We start from the raw sequence: 24,727 nt of genomic DNA on the forward strand, positions 1-24,727 counted from the left end.
GCAGTTTTTAATTTTTTAAAGACCAAAAATTATTAGCCCCTTTAAGCAATTTTTTATAGATAGTCTACAGAACAACCTATCATTATACAGTAACTTGCCTAATCACCCTAACTTGCCTAGTTAACCTAATTACCCTGGTTAAGCCTTTAAAATATCAAGAAAAATATCTAGTAAAATATTATTTACTGTCATCATGACAAAGATAAAATAAATCAGTTATTAAAGATGAGTTAATAAACCTATTATGTTTAGAAATGTGTTGAAAAACACATAATTCAGGGGGGCTAATAATTCTGACTTCAACTGTATGTAACATTAAAAAAAAAAAGTATTATAAACATCCAATGTCACATATATGTAACATTATAGATCTTTCACAAACAGGGGTTGCTTTTCAAAAAACAACTACAGAAACATATTGTAAGTGGTCTATTTCATCTGTTCTATATGCCTCATAATTTTCCTCTAAGGAGAAATTGGTTCGGGTTCCTATGGGTTAAAATGTAACTTTTATATAATTAAGTATACTATTTAACATTTAATTAATAATGCAATTAAGTCCTCTGAAACAAAAACACAGATATCCAAATAGCACTCACCCATCCACTGATCATCAGTCACGCTCTGCAGTCCTCTGATACAGCCCTTAACAAAAACTGATTCCAGACCCGCTGCCTTCATCTGCCACAAGTCTTGATTTGCTCATGTTGGAGGCTGCTCACATGAACCTGACTCATCATCGGCCAACATGGGGATTCGAGCCGGTGTCTGAATTCATTGCGAATTCCTGCACACGGCACCTTAATATTCTAGAGATGCTTCCCCATTGTCATATCATTACAGGGCTGCCTCTGTAATGCAAGCCGTTTGAAGCTTCTCTGTCTCTAATGCCCTTTGATTATGCGCAGATAGAGGAGCGTTTGATAGTGCTTCAGCTGTAAATCTTCCCGTTCAGCCTCAATATGAGCTGCCGTATCCTTGACCTTGGGTGTGACCTTCTCGCCTTGATGTAGATGATGAGCTTTTGCCATTTTCTGAGAAGTGCTGCACATATGTCCTGGTCTGGATGTGTTTTAGGAAGCGTTCGTCAATCTTTCTGTGCATTTTTAGGGTCCAAAGATTTCTATTTGCTCTGATTTTCATTTTCTACTTATTCATTTTCTGCCCTGAAAGTGTCTGGCCAGCAAACATTGTAAGTACTAGAAACACCAGATTTGACAGGATGGTCCCAAATCTCTCCCGCTACTTCAAGATGTCCTCGCTGCAGTCTGTATCACGATGACGTACTGGATCAGGTTCAGTACATAGTGAACACTGTAACATCCATTCTACTGTAACGATTGGGGCTGGGGCAGGGGTAGATTTTAATAACTGAGGGTTGGGTTTAGGGTTGTGGTAGGTGTATATGTTAATAACAGTGAGGGTTGGGGTAAGTCAAGACGTTAATAACTGAAGGCTGAGTTTAAGGTTGGGGTAGGTGTAGACCAGGGGTGGCCAACCCTGTTCCTGGAGAGCCACCTTCCTGCAGATTTCAGACACACCTGCCAGTAATTAACACATGGTGTTCAGGTCCTAATTGATTGGTTCAGGTGTGTTTGATATGGGTAGCAACTGAAATCTGCAGGAAAGTGGCTCTCCAGGAATAGGGGTTGGCCACACCTAGTATAGACGTGAATGACTATGAGGGTTGGGGTAGGTGTAGACGTTAATAACTATGAGGGTTGGGTTTAGGGTTGGGGTAGGTGTAGACGTTAATAACCATGATACTTGGGTTTAGGTTTGGGGTAGGTGTAGACATTAATAACTGAGGGTTGGATTTAGGTTTGTGGTAGTTGTAGACATTAATAACCGCGAGGGTTGGGTTTATCGTTGGGAAAAGTGTAGACGTTAATAACTGTGAGATTTGTGTTTAGGGTTGGGGTAGGTGTAGACATTAATATCTATGAGGGTTGTATTAAGGGTTGAGTTAGGTGTAGAGATTAATTTCTGTGAGGGTTTGGTGGGTAGGTGTAGATGTTAATAACTGTAAGGGTTGGGTAAAGGGTTGGAGTAGGTGTAAACATTAATAAGTGTGAGGGTTGGGTTTAGGGTTGGATTGGTGTAGATGTTAATAACAGTGAGGATTGGGGTAGGTGTGGACATTATTAAGTGTGAGAGTTGGGTTTAAACTTAGGATAAGTGTAGACATTATTAACCTCAAGGTTTGTGTTTAGGGTTGGGGTAGGTGTAGACATTAATATCTGTGGGGGTTGAATTTCAGGTTGGGGGTAAGTATAGACCAGGTGTGCCCAAGCTCACTCCTGGAGGGCCAGTGTCCTGTAGCTCTAACTTGCCTCAACACACTGCTTGCGCATGCACTTCCACTATGTATTGGACCTGATCCAGTATGTCATCATGCTACAGGCTGCAGCAAGGACACACTCCCCTACTCAGCAATACCCCCCCCCCCCCAATTTGTTCTGTAGAAGGAGCTATAACTTATAACAAATATTCCTGTACTTCACGACCTTTAGACATAAGTACATCCTGTATAGAATAATTTTGAGTAGTTTGAATGGAATTCAGGCATAATAAATCTGCCACTGGACATGATCGCATTATGTACCTGCTTCAGTTGGGCCACTTCACTCGCATTCATAAATTCACTTGCTTGGCCGTATGGGATAATATAGTGGGCATTAGATGCACACTTCAAAATCTTGCAGAAATTGTAGGTAGTAGGCACTTCTCTTGCAAGTTTTGGATACTATGAATTTCGGACATACTGTATGTTCAAGTACAGTTATACATTTAACTTTGTTGTCTCGTGCCTTCTTCTGTTGAACAACATTAGCACATGTTGTATTCTGTCTGCAATTTCTATGGTTTGGGCTGTAACATCATGGAAAACCTTAGGCCTATACTTGATGGGCGCATCACTTCCAAGAACTAATCAGGGGGACAATGTGCACCCAGTGGTTCAAACATTGTATCCTGAAGGGAGTGCCATGTATCAGAATGATAACGCATTAATACTCACTGCAACACTGGTGACAGAGTGGTTTGATAAGCATGAAAGTGAAATTGAACATTTCTCATGGCCTGCACAGCCACCAGATCTAAATATTATTGAGCCACTTTGAAGTGTTTTGGAGAAGTGATTCCCCTCAAGCATCACATAGTGACCTGGCCACTATTCTGCAAGAAGAACGTCTCAAAATCCCTCCAGCCACTGTGCAGGACTGTCATTCCCAAGACTAAATGATGCTTTATTGGTCGCAAAAGACTACTATACTAATGAACAAGAATACTAATGAATACTAAGGAATTATTGTGGCCTAAAACCAGGCGTTTCAGTTTCATTATCCAACCCCTATACATTTGACAGCAGTTTCTTGGTAAAACTAACACAGTGGGCCAGTATGATGCCATCAACTTCTGTTGAACTTTTTTCACACTAATGATAAAGACAAAATAAATGTATCAACAGATAAAGGATTATTTTAGTGCATTTTTTTGCACAACACCAAATAGATATGCAAAACAAATTAACTATGTCTATGATTTGCAAGCGAATGTGTTTGCATCTACTACCTACTTCCATACGGACAACCTTTAACAACAAAACATATCCTAAGTACTATTTGCAAAAATGTAGACAGCACCCTCTAGTGGATTAGTCAACGGAAACTGGCAAGAAAATCTTTCTGGAGCAACATATTTTACCTTTTGTTAAAATGTAGGCAAGTTTTTTTTTTACTTGATTTGATGTGCATTTCATGCCTTTTCAACATCATTTGCCCACTGGGTTGTATTTAGACCCATATGATCTCATTATATTTCCTCCTACACTTCGTATGACTACATGTAGGATACATATGGCGTTATTGGCACCTTCAGCAGATTTTGAGGGACTTTTTGAGAGAAGCTATATGGCACATGTGTTTGCATGCATGTGTGTGTGTGAAATCTCTTTCCCTGTTGCTCGCAGAAGCTGAAAACTCTTCTGGACTCCGTCTGAATCTACTTCAAACTCTATCAGTGTGTCCTGAGGGTCCGGCCTTGATGAAAACCCACCAAAGCCACTCAATAGAAGCCCTGCTATTAACAGCTGTCTCTATTAGCCCAATTAAACTGCTTTAAGACACGCTGGCGACAGAAGCCACATTTGGACGGATGTAAGCAAATGGCTACATTAAAACACAATTTTGCAAATTAAATTTCATTTTAATGGCACAGTTTTTCTTCAGGTAATGAGACTCGTGCGAGGGTCTGGTCTTTTTCTTTTTTTTTGGACAGGCAGCCTGAAAAGCAGCGACTCTTTTTCTCCTTCTCTCTTCCTTCTATGGAGATGAGGCTTTTATGCGGTACAAAATGCAATTTTTTTCATGTCTGCCGAGGACAATTCTCAGAGGAGGCGGTTTTTCAGTGTAGCTGCCCTTTCCAGTAACATTTTCATCTGCGTTTGCTCTCTTCTCCTCTTGTTCTGTTTTGCAATGGTAAGGGAATGAAGGGGTGTGTAAGAATCAGAGCTTTTCTGTCCCTGCACTCGCGAAATGACAGCTGAGAGAACTTCACATCTTCCTTCATCTCCATCTGTCTGCCTGTGTCGGTCTGTCTATCTTTCTATAGATAGAAGAAGGTTGTGTCTGCCACTGAATAAAAAAAAAGATTAAAAAGGTAATTGGATCTTTTTTTCCACGAAAATCATGTATCTTGCAATTCTGACCTTTTCCCTCAGAATTGTGAGTTTATATCTTGCAATACCGACTTATTTTATGTAATGGTTTCAAGGCTTTTTTGCCAATTTTTCTCTGAATTCTGGGTTTATATCTCATGTTTTGTGGAAACTTAAGAGTTTATATCTTGCATTTTTGACTTTTTTGTCAATATTTTTGCAATTTTGTATTTAATATTAACTTTATAACTAACAATACTGATTTTCTTTCTATCTAAACATTTATTTTATGCAATTCTTCAGATTTTTTTCTAATAAATGTGAAATAAATTCTTGCAATTTTGGCATGTCATGATTCATCTCTTACGACAACTTCTTGCAATTCCTAATAAAAGTCTCACTATTCAGAATTGTTCTGTCAAATCTGACTTTTTCCCTCAAAACTGTGAGTTTATATCTCACAATGCTGACTAAATTTAATGTAATCATTAGTTCATTTTTTGGGGGACATTTTTTTTTAGAATTCTGGGTTTTACTCAATTAGCTTGAAATTTGTTATTCTTTTGCCTAAAAAAATAATTTAAATCTTGCAAATTCTGATAGGCTGTTAAGAGTTTACATCCCGCAATTATGATCATTCCAATTTTGACTTGATTTGTGCAATTTCAAGTTTTTATCTCATAATTGTGAGTTAATTGTGGCTTAGTTTCTCACATTTCCAAGTCTACATCTAAAAATTCTTGTTCGTCTGATTTGTGCATTCAGACTTACCGGCCTCTTTATTAGGAACAACTGTCCAACTGCTCATTAACGCACATTAACACATCTAATCAGCCAATCACATGGCAGCAACTCAATGCTTTTATACATCTAGACAGTGTCAAAATGATGTGCTGCAGGTCAAATTGAGCATTAGAATGGGTAAGAAAGTTGATTTAATTGACTTTAAATGTGGCATGGTTGTTAGTCCCAGACGGCCTTGTCTGAGTATTTCAGAAACTACTGATTTACTGGGTTTTTCACCTACAACCACCTCTAGGGTTTACAGAGAATGGTTTGAAAAAAAAACAAAATATCCAGTGAGCTGCAGTTCTGTGGGCGCAATTGCCTTGTTGATGCCAGAGGTCAGAGGAGAATGGCCAGACTGGTTGGAGCTGATAAAAAGACAATAGTAACTCAAATAACCACTTGTTACAAATGTGGTATGCAGAAGAGCATCTCTAAATGCACAATACATCGAACCTTGAGACAGATGAGCTCCAGCAGGGGAAAACCACACAAGGTGCCACTCCTGTTAGCTAAGAACAGGAAACTGAGGTTACAATTCGCACAGACCCAACAAAATTGGACAATAGAAGACTGGAAAAACATTGCCTGGTCTAAAGACTCTCGATTTCTGCTGTGATGTTTGAATGGTAGGGTCAGAACTTGGCGTCAACAACATGAACGTATGGATCTATCCTGCCTTGTATCAATGGTTCAGGCTGCTGCTGGTGGTTTAATATTGTGGGGGATATTTTCTTGGCACACTTTGGGCCCATTAGTACCAATTGAGTATCATGTCAACGCCACAGCCTACCTAAGTATTGTTGCTGACCATGTCCAACCCTTTGTGACCATTGTATACCCATCTTCTGATGGGTACTTACAGCAGGATAACGCTCCATGTCATAAAGCATGAATCATCTCAGACTGGTTTCTAGAACATGACAATGAGTTCACTGTACTTAAATGGCCTCCACAGTCACCAGATCTCAATCCAATAGAGCACCTTTGGGATGTGGTGGAACGGGAGATTCGCATCATGGATGTGCAGCCGACAAATCTGCAGCAACTGCGTGATGCTATCATGTCAATATGGACCAAAATTTTTGAGGAATATTTCCAGTACCTTGTTAAATCTATGTCATGAAGGATTAAGGCAGCTCTGAAGGCAAAAGTGGGTCGAACCTAGTACTAGTAAGGTGTACCTAATAATGTGGCCAATAATGGCTTTTTTCTCTTTAATTTTACATTTGTATCTTGCAATTCTAATTTATGCCTAAAAATATTTTTTACTGATCTATCTATCTATCTATCTATCTATCTATCTATCTATCTATCTATCTATCTATCTATCTATCTATCTATCTATCTATCTATCTATCTATCTATCTATCTATCTATCTATCTATCTATCTATCTATCTATCTATCTATCTAACAAATCTTATTTCAGATGCCACCCACACACTCATACCTTTTATAAACTAGTGAAACAAGCACACAGCATCACCCACCCACCCCTGCTGGACATTCATGGTGTTGAAAACAGCTTAGCGGGCTTTCAGATCAGACACTACAACAACTCCAGAAAGAGTCCCAGTGTGTGGCTCCATCTCACCGCAAGCCAAGCAAGAAATGTCTCGGTCAGACCCGGGGCAGCTGGAGAGAAGAAGGTTTCCACCTTACCCTGCAAGCCACCCTCAATCCGCCTTCCAGCAGGGGGGCCGCGGCCGAGCGTAGGAGGAGAGAGCGACAGGTCTGCTGGCTTCATTCACTCAGTCTGTGTGGAGTCCCTGCCACGCTGCATTCAGAGAGCTGGTAATGGTGCCGAGGTGATGTCTGTGTGCGAGAAAGAGAGAGACCTTGCCAAGCTGGATTCAGAGACATGGCGCTGAGGTGTTTGTGTGCCGCTCTGTGTTCCAAGTAAAAGGGCAAGAATCTCAGAGGATGTGCATTGCTCTGTACCAGATCACAAAGCTTTTTCTGGTAATTAAGGTAGTGTGAATGTGTAGAAAGGTATCATTCAAGTAAATCTGAGGAAAAATATATATAAACAAGTACTATATATTCTCATACTAATAACATTACTAATAGTATACTACTAATAGCAACCCAGGCTCATTCTTATTACGTACCCCTATACACATTTATGGAGAGCGTCAAACACATCCCAGAAGCTATGCTTTTAGCAGTTTTTGTAAATCCACCAGAGGCCACTGTGTACTTTTTGAGATCTCTCATTTCCCCCGCAAGTGCCATCCACACCTGCTCTTCTAGCGTAAATCCACCAGAAGCCACTGTCGACCAACTGACTGACCTACCGACCAATCCACCCATTCACTTCACTTAAACCCAAACGACAGTGTTTTGAAAAGCAACCCAGAAAAGGAAAAGCCCTCACATTATTTTTTACGACGTTTTCAGATTTTACCATGTTCTCAACCTGGTATTTACTTTTTTGTTTTATTTTTTGGCTTTTGTTTTTGTCTCACCTGCTTATTGGAACCGTTTTTCACCAGACTTGAACCCCGTCGTCATGGTCAACTCCACTCTGCGTCTCAAATTATCAGATGTATGCAACGAGCCACTGGACAAACTGGTAACAGCAGAAAAGCCGTCCACAGCTGGTAAGCATGAAAAGGTATCATCCCACCACATAGCGTTTGTTTTAAAGACAAAATACAGCCATACGTTCTTTTGGCTACATAATTTGCGACCTCCAGAAATGTATATAGGGATTTCTGAAACCGTTCTTCTCTAGACTCGAACCCTGTTGTCATGATCAACTCCACTCTGCGTCTCAAATCCTTCAACATACGTGACAAGCCTTACTATTTATCTATCTATCTAGAATCAGATATCACATGCCACTCTCAACATACTTTTGAGAGCAACCAGCTGGAGTACAAAATTAATTTTACATTTATTTTATTAATTTAGAATATGCCGTTTTTCAGCATAAACATTCTATGGTCAAATGGTTACATATGGCAACTTTTAATCTATACCAGGGGTGTCCAAAGTCGGTCCTGAAGCGCCGGTGTCCTGCATATTTTAGCTCCAATTTTCTTCAACACATTTGTATTATACCTCTTGTAATATACCTAGAAAGAGCTCTATTAGCTGGATCATGTGTGTTTTATTGGGTTGGAACTAAACTATGCAGTACACCAGCCTTCCAGGACAAAGTTTGGACACCCCTGATCAATACAATGTACAGGGAATCTGTATATATTTTCATGCTACTAGTATTGCTCATACTAGTACTAGTCCTTTTTTCCATTAACATCTAGTGCTAATAATTTTCGTCGGGTACATTTTTAGTAAAAGTCAAATAATAGAAAAAGGTAACAGCAGTTTAAGTACTAATTCTTATTATTTACTAGTGGCTTGTTACCTGCCTACTTTTAAGATATTGGCTGTTTATTATTAGTACTTATAAAGTGCATATTTGCATGATCTTGTTCTACATTCATAATCCTTCCCAATAATACTTTAATAACTATCGACAAGAAGCAAATTAGTAGTTTGAGGTAAAGGTTGTAGTTATTTGTTAGTAAATATTAAGAATTGTACCTTTTTGTAGACGTGTGACCAAAAAAGTCTTACAGTAACATCTTGAATAAGTATGACAGTATAAAAATGTGTACTAGAATCTATTTAAAAAGTAGTAATAGATAATGAATGATTACAAATCTCGGATAAAAAATAAGTAAATAGATACAAGTATCTAATAAATAAGTTTTAGTTGACAACTGACTATTGTATTGAAATCTCAATGACAAATCCCCATAGAAGTAAATGGCAAAAATTGTTACTAGTTATTGTTAAAATAATAAGATTATGAACTATTATCTAATGAATAAGTAATAGTACAGCATTGCATAAATAAAAAAATACAAGTAACTAGGTTGTGAACAGGTACAAGTACTGTATCTAATGAATAACTACTGACCATCTATTTAACAGATACTAATATCTTCAAAATATTCTGAAAACATAACCCTATATACACTTCTGGAATTTGGATATGTTGTAGCCAGAAGTACGTGTGGCTGCCTTTTTTTCTTAAAAATGTACAATACGGGGTGTTATGATGCCATTTTTTTGTGTGTGTGTGTTCACCAGCCGACAGCTTAACTTCGTATGGACGGCTTTCCCACTGTTACCACATTGACCAGTTGCTTGCCGCTGCGGACGCAGAGAGGACTTGACCATGATAATGGCGTACGAGTCCGACAAAAAAAGTTCCAGAAAGCAGGTAAGACAAAAACAAAAGCCAGAAAATAAAATAAACAAGTAAATACCAAGGTGAGAATGTGGTAAAATCTGAAAACACAAGGGCTTTTCTTTTTTTGGATTGCTTTTGAAAACACTGTCGGTTAGGATAAGGAAAGTGGGTGGGTCAATCGGTGCTTTTGAAAACACTATTGGTTGGGTTTAGAGAAGGAGGAGGGTGGGTCAGTCGATCACTCAGTTAGTTATTCAGTCAGTCGACAGCGGTGTATGTACATGAGAAAAGCAGGTGCGCATGGCATTCGCAAGAGAAATTTGAGATCTTAAAAAGCATACACAATGGCCCCTCAAAAAAATGTCCTCCTGGGATGTGATTGGCTCTCTCCAGAAATGTATATAGAGGTACATTTTCAGAATGTGCGTGGGTTTAATATCTTTAGAATATTAAAAGGAAGATGTATCTTAACAAGAGTTAACGTAATGTAGTAATGCAATTAAGTAGTAATGAATAGCTAACGAATAAGTAATGTACATATTGGAAAATATATTAGATCCTAAAAAAAACGACATTCAAATTAAACTTTGTACCAGTGTATTTTAGATGAAATGTTTCAATTTTTTACAAAAAAAAAAAATGTCATTGAATAATTTACTTAAATGATTCATTAAAAACACACAATCATTCAGGAACAAAACAAGTGGGCTACACAGAAGAGCATACTTCTTAAAGTAGACTTTGCATTTTATTTTAAATTCCTCTGTCCAGCATCCTTGATTGTAATACTTGTTTAGATTCTGCATCTCATTCTTCCCACCTCTATTGTAATTCTGCATGCATTGATTCAGTCTTAGTTAAACTCACCCTGCCATTACTGAAGCACATTGATGAACTTGAGGGATGCTCTCTTTCTCTTCTTTCTCACCTGCTCCCAGTAGAGCCAAACTTCGCTTTCTTTCTCTCCTCTTTCACTTCTGTCCTGCAGGTGTGAGATAAGCTGACAAAGGCAAAATTCTAATTAATGTTTTGTCAGTCTAAAACAGCCAGAGAAATGTGAGATCAGTGGACAACAGTGATTTAGGCCGCGTGGTACATACAAATACACCGTTTTAATTAATGTTTAGGAGATTAAATTAAGAAATAAACAGCTGAAAGTTTCTTGGAGCTAATACTACAAGCAGCTATTGTAGCCGGATAAAAAACATTCAATCCCTTGCTTTCTTCCACCATAGATAATTGATTCATTTTACTTGTGCTTTATAAACATCACAGGCAAAGCACTTAACTGTAATTGCTACTGTGTTATGAGAGCAACGACTATCATAATGCAAGAGATGATCGGAAGTTACGTATAGCATCAGTCAATAATAAACACAACTGACATAGATTTGTTTTTCTTTGGTAACGCTTTAGTATAGAAAACAATTCTTCTTATTATTAATTTGCTGCCTTGCTATTATTTGATAAAATACTGGCTGTTTATTAGTACTTTAAAAGTATACACTCACCGGCCACTTTATTAGGTACACCTGTTCAACTGCTCATTAATGCAAATGTATAATCAGCCAATCACATGGCAGCAACTTAATACATTTAGACATGTAGACTTGGTCAAGACGATCTGCTGCAGTTACAACTGAGAATCAGAATGGAGAAGAATGTTGATTTAAGTTTCTTTGAACGTGGCATGGTTGTTGGTGCCAGACAGGTTGGTCTAAATTTTTCAGAAACTGCTGATCTACTGGGATTTTTACGCACAACCATTACTAGGGTTTAAAGAGAATGGTCAAAAAAAAGAAAAAGAAAAAACGGGATGTGGTGGAATGAGAGATTCACATTATTGGTGTGCAGCCGACAAATCTACAGTAACTGCGTGATGCTATCATGTCAATATAGACCAAAACCTCTGAGGAATATTTGCAGTACCTTGTGTATCTATGACACGATGGACTAACGCCCCATTAAAACAGGGCGTCCACGTCAACGCTTCTTATTCGCTTTAAATTGGTGACATCAGGTATTGCCGAACTGCATTATGGATCCGTCGGTGCTGCTTCTGCTTCTGCAGTGGCGTTGCTCACTGCAGAAGTTGGGACTTTCTCAACTTTTCAAGCGCCAACGGAAGTGTCAGCCAATCACTTCAGATACACCCTTTGTCAAGCGTCAACGCTGAAGCCAAATGTGAATGCACTATAACCGTACGTTCACACCGAAAACGCCGAGAGCATCAAAGTAGCAGGAAGTCATTCATTTTCAATGAGAGCTGGCAATAGTCAGCAATAGGCCACAGTCTGAGCTGGTCTATTTGCATACAGCGATCTGATTGGCTGACGCTTCCATCGCCGCTTGAAAAGTTGAGCAAGTCCCAACTTTTGCAGTGAGCAACGCCTCTGAATCGGCGCCGACGGATCCACAATGCAGTTCGGCAACGCTTGACATCACCCATTCAAAGTAATTGGGAAGCGTTGATGCTGACGCCCCGTGTGAATGGGTCGTTAATCAGCGAGGAGCAGCGCGACACGTCTTCACCGATGTGGGCAGCAAGGAGAGTTGAAATCAAGATAACTTTAAAGTAATGTGCTATGGTTCGGCTGCAAGCATCAGAATGAAGATGTCCAGCACTTGAGAGGAATCCAGAGAACACAGTCACTGTGAACTTTGGTTCCAACCACAGTTGTTCCCAAGGGTTTGATTATTGTAGTCGCTGTATTTCCAATTATTTTTCCAAATTTTTTTATACATGAATATACATTAAAAAAGTTACTGGTGAACTACTGATGTGCATTAATGTTTCATATATATATATATATATATATATATATATATATATATATATATATATATATATATATATATATATATATATATATATATATATATATATATTTATTTCTTTAAAAAAGTGGGAATTTCATGAATTTCAGTGCAAAACAGTATTGCTGCTTCAGAAAATTCAGACATATGGACACATTTGTATAATTAAGTGGAGCAAAGCCACACCAGAGGCAACTTGATCTTCCATTCTTAAATGAATTTGATAAAAAGTGCGCAACATTTTTAAGCTAAAAAGCATATTTTGACACTCTCACTGCCGGACCTGAAGGGGGACAGCATAGTCGCCAGAGCAACCTTTGACACTCTCACTGCCTTCGGGGTGAACGTACAGTAAGGCAGTTCTGAAGGCAAAAGTGGGTCCAACCCGGTACTAATAAGGTGTACCTAATAAAGTGGCCGGTGAGTGTTCATTCTGCGTGATCTTATTCTAAACCCAACAACCACCTTAATAACTATTAATAAGCAGAAAATTAGGAGTTAATTGAGCTAAAAGTCATAGTTAATTGTTTTATAATAGTGAGAATTTTACCTTAAGTGTCATTTTTTTTAAGTCAGCTGCAAAATTCCACCACGTGATGTTTTTCGTTATTATCTATAAATGATCAAGTTTACTTTAGAAATTCTAAAAAATTTATAAGTGCAGTAAGAAGAAACTAATTCCACCCCAAAAATGTGCAGTGTCTATCAAAGATAAGCAAACCCAAATAAAATATTTATTTAATGTACCAACTACTAACAGCATATGTTGAATTACTGCACATTAACTGGAAGTCCATGGAGTCAAAAGGAAAAGCACTATTAATTATTTGGTACTCGACATTAATTATTTGGTATTAATGAATTATTTGATTCCAAAAGAGTTCTGTAAAGTTGTCCAATTTGTCCTAAAGCATTGCCCTAAAAGGATTATTTAAGGGATAGTTCACCCAGAAATAAAGATTTTGTCATTATTTACTCAGCCTTTACTTGTTCCAAACCTTTATAAGATTCTTTCTTCTGTTTAAAAAAAAAGCTAGAAACCGGAAACAATTGATCTCCATTGCATATGATTTTCCTACTATAGAAGTCAATTGTTACAGATTTTCAGCTTTCTTTAAAATACTTTCTTTTTCGTTCAACAGAAGAAAGAAACTCTTGAAGGTTGGAACCAAGTGAGAGGGAGAAAATACTGAGTACATTTTAATTTTGATGTATCCCTTCAAGGTGAAACGCCTTTACCTGTTAACTTATTATAAATGTCATTATATTGTTAATGTTGTTTGTTTATTATTACAAACTCAGACATAACTCCTCAAATAATGAGGAAAAAATGTTCATTATTTGGTACTGGTTGTTATCATTATTTGCTATAGGGGATTATTTTAATACCAAAATGTGCTCAACTTAATCTTTAGTCATGCCTCTAAAAGTTTCTTCAGGTGAAAAGTCTTACCCTGTAGACTTTTATTATAAAAGTCATCATACTGTACATGATTTTTGCTTGATATAACAAACTCAGACGCAAGTTGAATTCCTTGGATGCTGCATTTAACCCAGAACATTCCTTTAAAAGCTCTTTTCAGCTCATTTCCCACATGCAGACCTGTCAGAATATTGTTTTCCGTCCTTTAAACAAACACCCACTTGAACACAAACACCCACGTTTTCCGTTCACTGTAATTGGTCTGTAATGCTGTTGTTTGGCATTCATCATATTGAGTTGCACGTTGTTTTAGGCCTCTATGGGTTGGTGTATATATCTAAACAGGACACGGACTTGGCAAGAAAAACTAATGCTCTACATGTGATTATTGATCAGCCCTGAAGCACAGCCAACTTTGAAGAGTCAACACTGCGAGCCAGTTGAGCCACGTGACAAAACCAGAAACACTCCAAACACGCTTCCTGATTTTGTTGTGTCTTGCATTTGCGCTGGAGAAAATCTGTTTCAGTGCAAACCAATTGAGTGTGTTGATTGTAGATGTGGGATAGTTAACCAGCCTCCACAGCCCAACATCTCAGCACTTTTCTCTCTGTTTCTATCGTTTTCCAGCCCTACGGGCATGATCATTGTCTATATGAAAACAGCTCACGATCACTATACTCAAATCTATTTCTGTCCAAGTGGGAATTGCAATAAATTGGTTTGTGTGAGACAATGCTCTTTATAGACGGCGAGGACGGCCTCCGCGCTCTCATTTGTTCATCTCAGCCGTAAGGACGGAATAGAAACTTGTACTACTTCACACTAAAATGGGTCAGAGGGATTTTTTTTTTGTTCTGGGGAGTTGGGTCAGCACATGATTTCAGGCAAGAAGCATGAGCCCTAAAAAAGAAAAGAAATTGTTTAAAATTTTTAAGTTTTTTATTTATTTATTTATTTTATTTTTTATTTTTTATGAAGCACCCTAATAGTTTAGTGGGGAAAGTCTACGACTGAAGTGGAAAAAAATAAATAAAAGAACTATGTGAGTTACAGAAAATGTACCACAATGCGTTTTTATATGCAAGTACACAAATGATAGATGTCATTTGAGTTGCAGTGTGATTTGTACAGGCAAATTATTCATCAAAAGCCAAGCCAAATCTAAAAGAAAACACAACCTTATTACTAAGATGACCAAACCTAAAGACATTGTTTATATGGTTTATCAAACGCAGCTTCTATCTCTTTGAATGAGTAGACATCAATTCTCCAAAACTGTTTGCCAAGCTAACGATTAAATTTCATATTTGGAATCATTTAACAATTTAAAATTTGACAACAAACAACTACTGTCTTTTTTTTAGAATTTTTTTTTCTTAATATTCAAATCCAACCAACAAAAAGTACATTATTCATATTGTCTAAGCTAATGCACTACACACACCGAGATTCTAGAGCAGCGGTCACTAATCTCAGTCCTAGTTTAGCTCTAACTTGCTTCAATACACCTGTCTGGAAGTTTTAAGTATACTTTGTAAAACATTGACTATGTTTACAAGGACATCAGTTATCAAGTTATTTGCCTTAAGACAATAATTTACATAAAGTTGTTTACACGAGTTGCTTTTTGAATGTTCCTTTCATGATCCTGTTTTACATGTTATAGCACATAATTTGATTAACGTCATTGCATCACCATGCCATCCACTTCCTCCGCAGTTTCATGTAATGTCTGTGTTTTATATTTAATTTGTCGACTTTAACTGCAGTTTGGCACGTTCACTTTCATTCAGGAATATTTAATTCATGCCCTCCATGAAAAATGAGATATTAGATGTGAGTTTGAACTGCTGGAGGAGTGTTGTTTTAATGGAATTAGATACTGCATGGAAAAACACCTCCGCATTTAACGATACTAAGTCCTTTACTGATTCAGTAGATGCAGAAAAAAGTGTCAAACAGCTGTGTGTGTACACAGCAAAATATGGGGACCCAAAACAACTCTATGGGTGTTAATTTCAACACTTTGAAAGTGTCTCATGGGGTCCACTCAAAACTGAGTTAAATCAACACTCTCAAAAGGGTTGGCACATTGACACCGAAGTAAGGGTTAATTTTAACTCTGGGCAGAGTTAAAAATGTAACTATATTTAACACCGCCTGGTAGTAATTTTTTTACTACAATATGTTGTTATTTTATTCAACTCTCTTGAGTGTAAATATGGTAAAAAGGTCAAATAGACTGTAAATTACAAAATAAAAAAACATTTTATTTGAAAACATTCACCACTTCAACAATTCATTCAGTTTTTAAAATGCAACAATGTCAAATATGCTTTAAATGTTTTATTAGTACAGACAGTATCAACAAAATAGTTTCAGTCCTTTAGTCCAAACTTGATGTTTTATCAGAGCAATTTGAAAGTTCAATATATCGTCACTCATAGTTTTCTTCTAAACGCATAGTTTTCTTCTGAAATCACATTTTAAACAACTTGGCGTGCAAATCTTTCACTTCTGGTGTTTCCTTGGTCCTCCATATCAAACACAGCAGTTTATGAAGGTATAAATGCTGTAAACTTGTGTAAAAACAAACTTTAGCTAGGAAATCTCATCAAGCATGTCCTGTGAAAGATGTGCTTCCCAGCCACAGGATGACCTTTTTATCCATGACGATGTAGTAGCTGCTGATCGCTCGTCTGGTGGTTCCTGATGCACGGATATAGGGTGATGCTCATCTAAGAACTCTTCAAGACTCCAGCATGACTAAGAAAAATGTTTGAAAACAAATTACAATCAAATTCTATGATATATTTAAAAGAACATTTAAAGTAAATAAAACATTCAAGAAATCTAAACTCACCTTTTGAAAATCTTCATGATGATCCACAACTTGACTCTCCCAGCTGGTTGAGGTGACAGGATATGGAAAAGTAGAAAAAACACATACATCACTGTTGGATCTCCAAAAACAATTAGGTTAACCACTATGACTAGAACTGGAAAAACAGGCAGCTGTCTGTCCAGAATCCTCAATTTAACACAACACTTGGAGCAAAATTTAGAGGAGCTTAAAATCTTTTATATCATTTAGTGATGCTGACTTTCCCAAAAAATTGGCCACAGTGTAAAAAATATTCATAAACTTACAGTTTTATGTAAGTGTGTGCCTGCGTGTGTGTGCGTGCGTGTTTCTTTACCAGATTCAACTTGTTAGGCCCTTTCAGGTCCAGTATTGACGCCACCTTTCCTAGAGTCTAGCAGATGTTTCAGGTCCAAATATAATCTAAAATATTAGGATAAGCAGAAGAGAAAAAGTGCAAAGCAAAGAGCAAAACATTATTTAAGTTATAGTTCACCCACAATACAAAACTTATCACCTTCGTGTCATTTGTTATTCTTGATTGCTCTAATACCCTCTCAGCTTATTGTGAAACAAATACAGAACTTTATCAAACATACCTTTATTATTATCACCACCACATATGACCAAGAAGGTGTGCTTGGTCATTTCACCAACACTGGAAATACACCATCCGTCACCGTCACAGGGTCTTGCGTTATTGTATAGAGAACTGGCTGTTAAAAAACAACAAAACATTAGTATCTAACACATATGCATAACCTTCAGATAAAAAAGAGAGATGAACATCACAAAGTACGCCTCACACTTTTCAGATATCTTTTGATTCAGATGTTGATTATTGATAATAAATCTACAAATCAAACCTGTATCATCTTTAGGCTGCTCAAATATGAATCAGTTGATTAATTTTACAGACAGGTGGCTGTTTACAACGCACTAAATTGTCTTTAATAAAACGGAAATGTTGTGTACATGCTAGGTTTAGTCTATAAGCACAAGATCATGCGGGAGAAAAAGTTTGACTAAGATGTTCCTGACTACAGAAATAGCCTAACTTACTAACGTCAGACATCCCGAGTTGGGAAAAGTCATTTTCGGGGGATACAGAGTTGATTTGCGGGAAGTAGCGGGAGAGATGGGTACCTGAATGGGATGAGTTGCGCGCGACGTACCTGAAGAGCGGTGGGGGTGACGCGCGACGTACCTGAAGAGCTGGGAGGGATGCGGTGGAGAGGGGTGTGCAAAGTGTTTAATGACCGGGCGGGAGACGCGCGATTTCCGGGAGATTATCATTCATTTGCGAGCATCTACTTGGGCATCTGGGAGTCTCTGTGCATTTGCGGGATAACGTTAACGTTAGTCCCGCAACTTCCGGGAGACTTCTGTAACGTTAAACGTCTGAGAAAGTGCAAACGCAGTCATTTAAAGACATTAATGTTAACATTCCGACTTTAATGGTTGTCAACACTTAATATAATTCAAGCGTACGTTATCACACGAGTCTATGGACTAACGTTAACGGTATATGGACGGCCACGAATGAACCCGTTTAAAAGGGCCGCGGTGTTTAAAATAACCAAATTAACGTACACGAATAACAAACAATCATATGTTTTAGTCAGGAAGCCTTTTACAAGTAAGCATGTGTTGATTTACTCACCAGATATGTTTTAGAAACTCCCCAGATAGCAGGCAGTAATCGGCCCGAGCTCGGCTGCCCCTCGGCGCCTCCGGCTCCGACTCGGCATCGGCGAGTGTTATCCGGGCCGAGTGCGGCCCGCAGCTCGCTCGCGCACATGCGGTTGTGATGCGGCTGTAAAGCACTGGCCCGATTCCGGTCAACCATATCCTGGCCGCTTCTGGCAAGGACTCGGCTGATGGCAACCGATTAAGTTCTTATTTTATCTAGTAATCTGTTAGCGCCACGTTTAATGATAATTTGAGAAAATATTAATGGTACGATAGCAAAAAAAGAAAAAAAAAAAGAATATTTAGTGTGGATGGTCGCAATGTTTAGACGCAAACAAAACAATATTATTTATAAATAGATTATACATGTCATCTAGAGAAAAACTATGTAAAATTCGCTTATTTTGAGGTAGCACGCTCCTGTGCTGACTGTTTTTTTTTAAAGCAGAAGTTGGTTTCATAATAAACACATGCGTTACTAAATTCCTGATCCAAACTCCAATCCAGACGGTGGCGGTAATGCTCCAAAAAGCTGGTTGTCAACCACCATGGCACGAAGATCACAAGAAGAAAAGGGTTGGTTTTTCAAACATTTCACGTGGAGTCCGGTTAGAAAGGTAAGCTTTTTACTGCTTGTGTTCTGTATAATTAGCGAATTTAGAGCTTAAAACATTTCCACGGTGTTTGGTTGTAACAGCGTTTAGTAATTTAAAACAGTTTGATACGAAATGTAACTTGCTTTAAGAAACACGACTGGAGCTAATGTATGCTAACGCTAACAGTTACAAACACGTCTGAAAGTTCCTTTTCCTTTTACACAATGTTAGATTGTAACGTGTGTAGTAACTGAAAACTATTTTAATTATTTTAAAGAAACATGAAACGAATTTGTGTGTATGCTAACTTTGCGTTAAAGAAAGTTTCTGTAGACGAATCCATTAACTAACTTGGCAAAACGTGTTTTTTTCCTGATTTAACATTATAAAGTACCGTGGATGTTGAAAAAATCATTGTACAGGCGTATACTTCTCCAACAGTATTAATTCTGTGATTATGTGTAAATAAAAACTAATCGTTTTGGATTAATAAAATATTATTGTTTATCTTGTTTATGCAGTTAGTCACGAAAATGATCGAAACTCGACTGTTTACTATTCTCTTTAAATTATCCGAGAGACATATATTACTATGCACTTTAATTCATATGTGTTAGCCTATGTGAATCAATTATATCTTTTGTTCAAGCTGTAATGGTCAGTTAATGTAAAACTGAACGTCTTAAAGCAGATTTTGATGTTTTTGTTTGTTTTATGTTATTGACAGTGATAAATTCTGATTTAAATGAATGGGTAACAATATTTGTTGGTTAAGTCTCATTGTTCTTGTTTAACAAAGGTTAGTGAGATCATTTTGCAGCACATCACGACCAAAGAAGTCAATGGCACACTCTTTTGAATGTGAATAGGCATGTTATAGTTGTGTGCTAAAAGTCCATTATAAGCTGTAAACTGCTGATACATTTTCAACGTAGATTGAGCTTTTCAGACATTACATTACTAATTGCTTCACAAACAGCTGAAATGGTTTATTGTTATTGGCTATCATCATCAAACATTTTTCACAATGGTAGGTTAATCTTCATGGGTACAGAATAATGCATGTGCTTGACCATCTTACAAATCTATGTCTCAGATTCATAAGGCTGTCACTCTGCATGAATCTCCGAATAAATCTTGTGCAACCTTCTGTGTACTGATTATTTACACCATAGGTATTATATGCATTAATTAACTTTGATAGTATTTCAGGGTTTGAACTTTTCTTTACGGGAGGTTAACAACAATGTGATGTTTTATTATAGATGCATATGAGGAAGCTCGACTCAAACATCCACACGCAACTGTGATTTCTGACTGGTAGACAGATGAGGATGATGATCGCCTGTCATACATCTAAACACAGAACAGGTTTGTTTGCAATTATTTTAAACACATACTGTCAACATTATGTCATTGATCTATTACAACCTGTGAGTTTTGCCCTGGCACTATACTAAAGTGATGTTTTGTTTTGTAAATGTATCTGATTAAGGGACAGTATAGACACATCTATACCGTGATGAAGAAAAATTACTTGGAACAAAGAGGCTGGATAAAAGGCAGGTATGAAGATTTCAGAAATCAATGCAGCACCACAAGTCACATCACCATCAATGACTATGGCAGAAATCTTAAGACCACCATCAAGATGCACAGATACTGTACATTCCAGTACACCAGGCGTGTCCAAACTACGGCCCGCGGGCCATCTGCGGCCCGCGAGGCTTTTTATAAATATCAATAGAATCTGGCCCGCTATACAAAAATGAACGTAATTCAATAAATAACCACCTGGTGTCGCTATTACATGCATTCAATTAAGCAGCAGTTCTTGTTATTATCTATCTATCTGTCTGTGTGTCTGTCTACACACAGTTGAAGTCTGAATTATTAGCCCCTCATTGATTTATTTCTTCTTTTTTAAATATTTCCCAAATGATGTTTAACAGAGCAAGAACATTTTTACAGTATGTCTGATAATATTTTTTCTTTTGGAGAAAGACTTGTTTTATTTCGGCTAGAATAAAAAGCGGTTTAATTTTTTTATGAACCATTTTAAGGTCAAAATGATTAGCCCCTTAAGTCTTCAGAACAAACCATTGTTATAAAATAACTTGCCTAATTACTTTAACTTGACTAGTTAACTTGATTAACCTAGTTAAGCCTTTAAATGTCACTTTAAGCTGTATAGAAGTGTCTTAAAAATATCTAGTCAAATATTATTTACTGTCATCATGACAAAGATAAAATAAATCAGTTATTAGAAATGAGTAACTAAAACTAATATGTTTAGAAATGTGTGGAAAAAATGTTTAACTCTCCGTTAAACAGAAATTGGGGAAAAAATAAACGGTGGCTAATAATTTAGGGGGGCTAACAATTCTGACTTCAACTGTATATATATATCATGTCATATATATATATCATGTATATATATATCATGTCATATCAGACATATATATATGTCTGTGTGATGTATGTAAAATTTGGCCCGCGACAACGTTTGTTTTTTTGCATCTGGCCCTCGGCCCAAAAAGTTTGGACACTCCTGCAGTACACCTATGAACATTTACAGTCTTTGTTCTAGTGCAGTTTGAGATCAAGACAGAACTTATTGCATCTCGTGATGTTTTTGTAAGACATCACTAAATTTGCTAAGGTTTAATGCAGCTAGAAAGTAAAGATCAACTAGAGAATATCAGCAGTGTCTAACCCACTGTTGTATTTACAGAAGTTTTATGAGAATAAGCTACAGGTTGATTTATACTAATCTGTTATTTTTCTTTTTTAGCACGACTGACTGAAGTTTTAAAATCATGCAACGTCATAAAGCAGCAGCTGGGCCTGATTCTCACAAAACCAAAACAGACGTGATGAAATTCTAGATGTAAACACATTTGACCTTCCTTTGGCCAATTGGATTTGGAAAAGCTTGAAAATCAACTAAAGGAGCAGCCCGAACAAATGAAGAAACTGGTAAGTTCAAGCTCTTGCTAATTTCAAAGTGTTTTAAGTTTATTTGTTTTTTTTTATTGTTTTTTTTTTTTTGCTTCGTAGGTAGCCTACTTTTTTCCTAATTTTTTTTTTTTTTTTTTTACATTAGTACTTGTTCACTACTAATTATCTGTTTATCTTTTAATCACAGATGGAGTGAGGACAAATGTCCATACCACGCCACTGATAAAGAAGTGGAAAAATGCATTACAAGGTAGCTACAACTTGCCCCTGACAGGGATGGAGGAAGAAAGAAGAGAAAGCTAATGTGTCAAATGTCTACATCACTATTTTGTTTTAATTTTTAAACAACATTTTAAGTGTATTAGGATGTTCCCTGATACTTGAACAATTTGTTTCTTTCATTTGCATTTATATATATATATATATGTATATGTATATATATATATGTGTGTGTGTGTATATATGTATGGAATGTATGTATGTATGTGTGTGCGCCAAATTGTAAAGAAACATCTTGATACATTTTTAATAAACGTAATACAAATAAAATTATAAATATAAAATTGCACAAGACGTGTATATATATGAAATTTATAATCATCTCACTCATGTCTTGCTGTTTGTGCAATTGATTTTGTTCTGCAATTATTTATATATATATATATATATATATATATATATTTGTTTGTTTATTATTATTTTAATGTTTTATTAAAAAATGTTTCAAGATGTTTCTTCAGAATTCTGCAGTACTTTTTACAAGTTTGACTTGGATATTTTACGGATTGTCATTGGTATTTTTAAGATGTTTCTTGCTATATCTTAAATTGGTTTCTATATTTAGGTTTATATAAAATTTAGCTGTTTTTTTTACAAATTTTTAATTCAAGTCTATTGGGAAAACAAGGTTGTTTTAAAAAACATCTGTGTTTGTGTGTAATTTTTAGATTTTTTTGTTTAAATCTTTCTGTGTGTCTTTATTGTGTTGTTTTATTGTTGTTTTTATATTGATATTCTTGTGCACTACAAAATTATTTATAAAATTTTAGTACTATTTTTTTCATGCAATCAATAAACGTTTAACATTTATTTATTTTGTCATTTGTCTTGATTATTTTCGTTACAGAATATGTATGCAGTTTGCACTTTATTCAAAGGTTAAACGCAGTGCTTACACTTTGTGTTTACATTATAGTCTGTGTTTGCTGTTATATAAATTCAAATGGTTGTAATACCATATATCAAGTACCAATGTAATACCAAAAGGTTTTATAAGGTGTATAAATACGGAGTCGCGCCAGCTCCGGGCCGCAGCGCACATTACCCTAGCGCCGATTCCGGCGCGGATGCGCAGCGTCGGCTCGCTTACGGCCGCCGCATCTGGCCCGCTTGATTCGGGCCGGAATCGGGCAGTGAGTCCACAGGCATCCGGCCCGAGTCCGGCAGCCGAAGTTGGGCCGAGGGGTTAGTCTCCGGCAGGCGACAATCTAGCCGGAACTGGCCCGAGTATATTTTGCTATCTGGGTCTCCAGAGCTTATGGAAACCGTCCTGTGTTGCCGTTAGCATCTGGGCAGAGTAGGCTAGGCTGCTCCGGGGATTCCCTCGCTAGTTTGCTTCAAATTAAAGGAGAAGTGTCGATTTTATTTTATAGATGGGAAACAACGCACAAAATGGCATTAAGCGTGACAGAAATGCGTTGAACATGTACATTTGATGTTTTTATGCACTTTGTATGCGTGAGCATATATAAAAACATTCTTGAAAAGAAGTGAATAGTAATGCAGTTAAGCTAGATACACAAACGACCATGAATGAACAGCAGAAGTTTAAAATTGTCACTCCATTCTAAAGTTATTAACTTAACAATATGTTTACAACTGTATTTCCTTAAAGAAAGTCAGTAAAATACCAACATTTAGGTAGTTTGACTCACCAGTTGCTGTTCTAACCCTCAGATGGAAAATAGCTTCTGGAAAATTATTCAGTGACTGGGGCTGCATGAATTCCCGGATGTTGGAAATAACACCACCAAGTGTTGAAAAGATAACTCCTTGATTTCGCACTGAATAAAATCAATTTTAACTCTTATTATATTCATTTATCAAAATCTAACTCTTTAACGTCAACACTTTACTCTGAAATGCTTCAACACCGAGAATTTAACTCTGATGAATTTGCTGTGTATACTGTAGACTATACGGTCGCAAAATGCCGTAAAAATCCTACACATTAGTGATAGTTTGTTTAGGGTTTTTAAATGTCTGTACTGCACTTCAATAACGCAACTAAATTTGTCATACTCCACATGTCTAAATTCGATTTCTGTTTAGTTTGATTATGACCTTAGACGGATTAAGGTAACCGTATTGTCTTAATTGTATTAACATTAGATTATTGGTGTCCATGTGAACATACTTATTATTTAGCTTGTACAGGTGTTTGATTAGGGTTGGTGCTAAACTTTGCACAACACCGGCACTCCAGGAACAAGTGACTTGTTCTAAAGCATGCCGTCTTTCGGATGAGACGTTAAACCGAGGTCCTGACTCTCTGTGGTCATTAAAAATCCCAAGGCACTTCTCGTGAAAGAGCAGGGGTGTAACCCCGGTGTCCTGGCCAAAGTCCCTCTATCGGCCCTTACGATCATGGCCTCCCAATCATCCCCTCTCCACCGAATTGGCTCTATCACTGTCCCTCCACTCCACCAATAGCTGGTGTG

The 24,727-nt window shown here is 37.1% G+C and overlaps 3 long non-coding RNA genes across 6 annotated transcripts in view; 1 reads left to right on the plus strand and 2 right to left on the minus strand.

The window, feature by feature from the left end:
• Positions 1 to 4,257: 4,257 nt before the first annotated feature.
• Positions 4,258 to 24,727, minus strand: part of LOC141376638 (uncharacterized) — a 225,122-nt gene continuing 204,652 nt past the window's right edge. For 2 of the 3 annotated variants that reach the window (XR_015502763.1, XR_015502764.1), the window contains 3 exons: positions 10,520 to 10,652; positions 7,108 to 7,260; positions 4,258 to 4,634 (listed from right to left, as the gene is read on the minus strand). This is a non-coding gene — a long non-coding RNA (uncharacterized LOC141376638). Of the gene's footprint in view, positions 4,635 to 7,039; positions 7,261 to 10,519; positions 10,653 to 24,727 lie in introns of all 3 variants that reach the window. The other variant, XR_015502765.1, reaches the window with a different exon arrangement.
• On the minus strand, positions 16,145 to 17,474 carry LOC147841828 (uncharacterized). The gene is made up of 4 exons (XR_015502757.1): positions 17,358 to 17,474; positions 17,096 to 17,181; positions 16,759 to 16,801; positions 16,145 to 16,661 (listed from the first exon to the last, which is right to left on the minus strand). It is a non-coding gene; the product is annotated as an uncharacterized LOC147841828 (long non-coding RNA).
• LOC147841829 (uncharacterized) lies at positions 19,013 to 23,096 on the plus strand. Of its 2 annotated transcripts, XR_015502756.1 has the most exons (5): positions 19,013 to 19,067; positions 20,312 to 20,417; positions 20,542 to 20,612; positions 21,841 to 22,025; positions 22,195 to 23,096. It is a non-coding gene; the product is annotated as an uncharacterized LOC147841829 (long non-coding RNA). The 2 variants fall into 2 exon arrangements; XR_015502755.1 differs by lacking the exons at positions 19,013 to 19,067; positions 20,312 to 20,417 and having other exon boundaries at positions 20,472 to 20,612.

Source organism: Danio rerio, chromosome 11 (assembly GCF_052040795.2).
Source record: "Danio rerio strain M-AB ecotype USA chromosome 11, GRCz13ab, whole genome shotgun sequence".
NCBI lineage: Eukaryota > Metazoa > Chordata > Actinopteri > Cypriniformes > Danionidae > Danio > Danio rerio.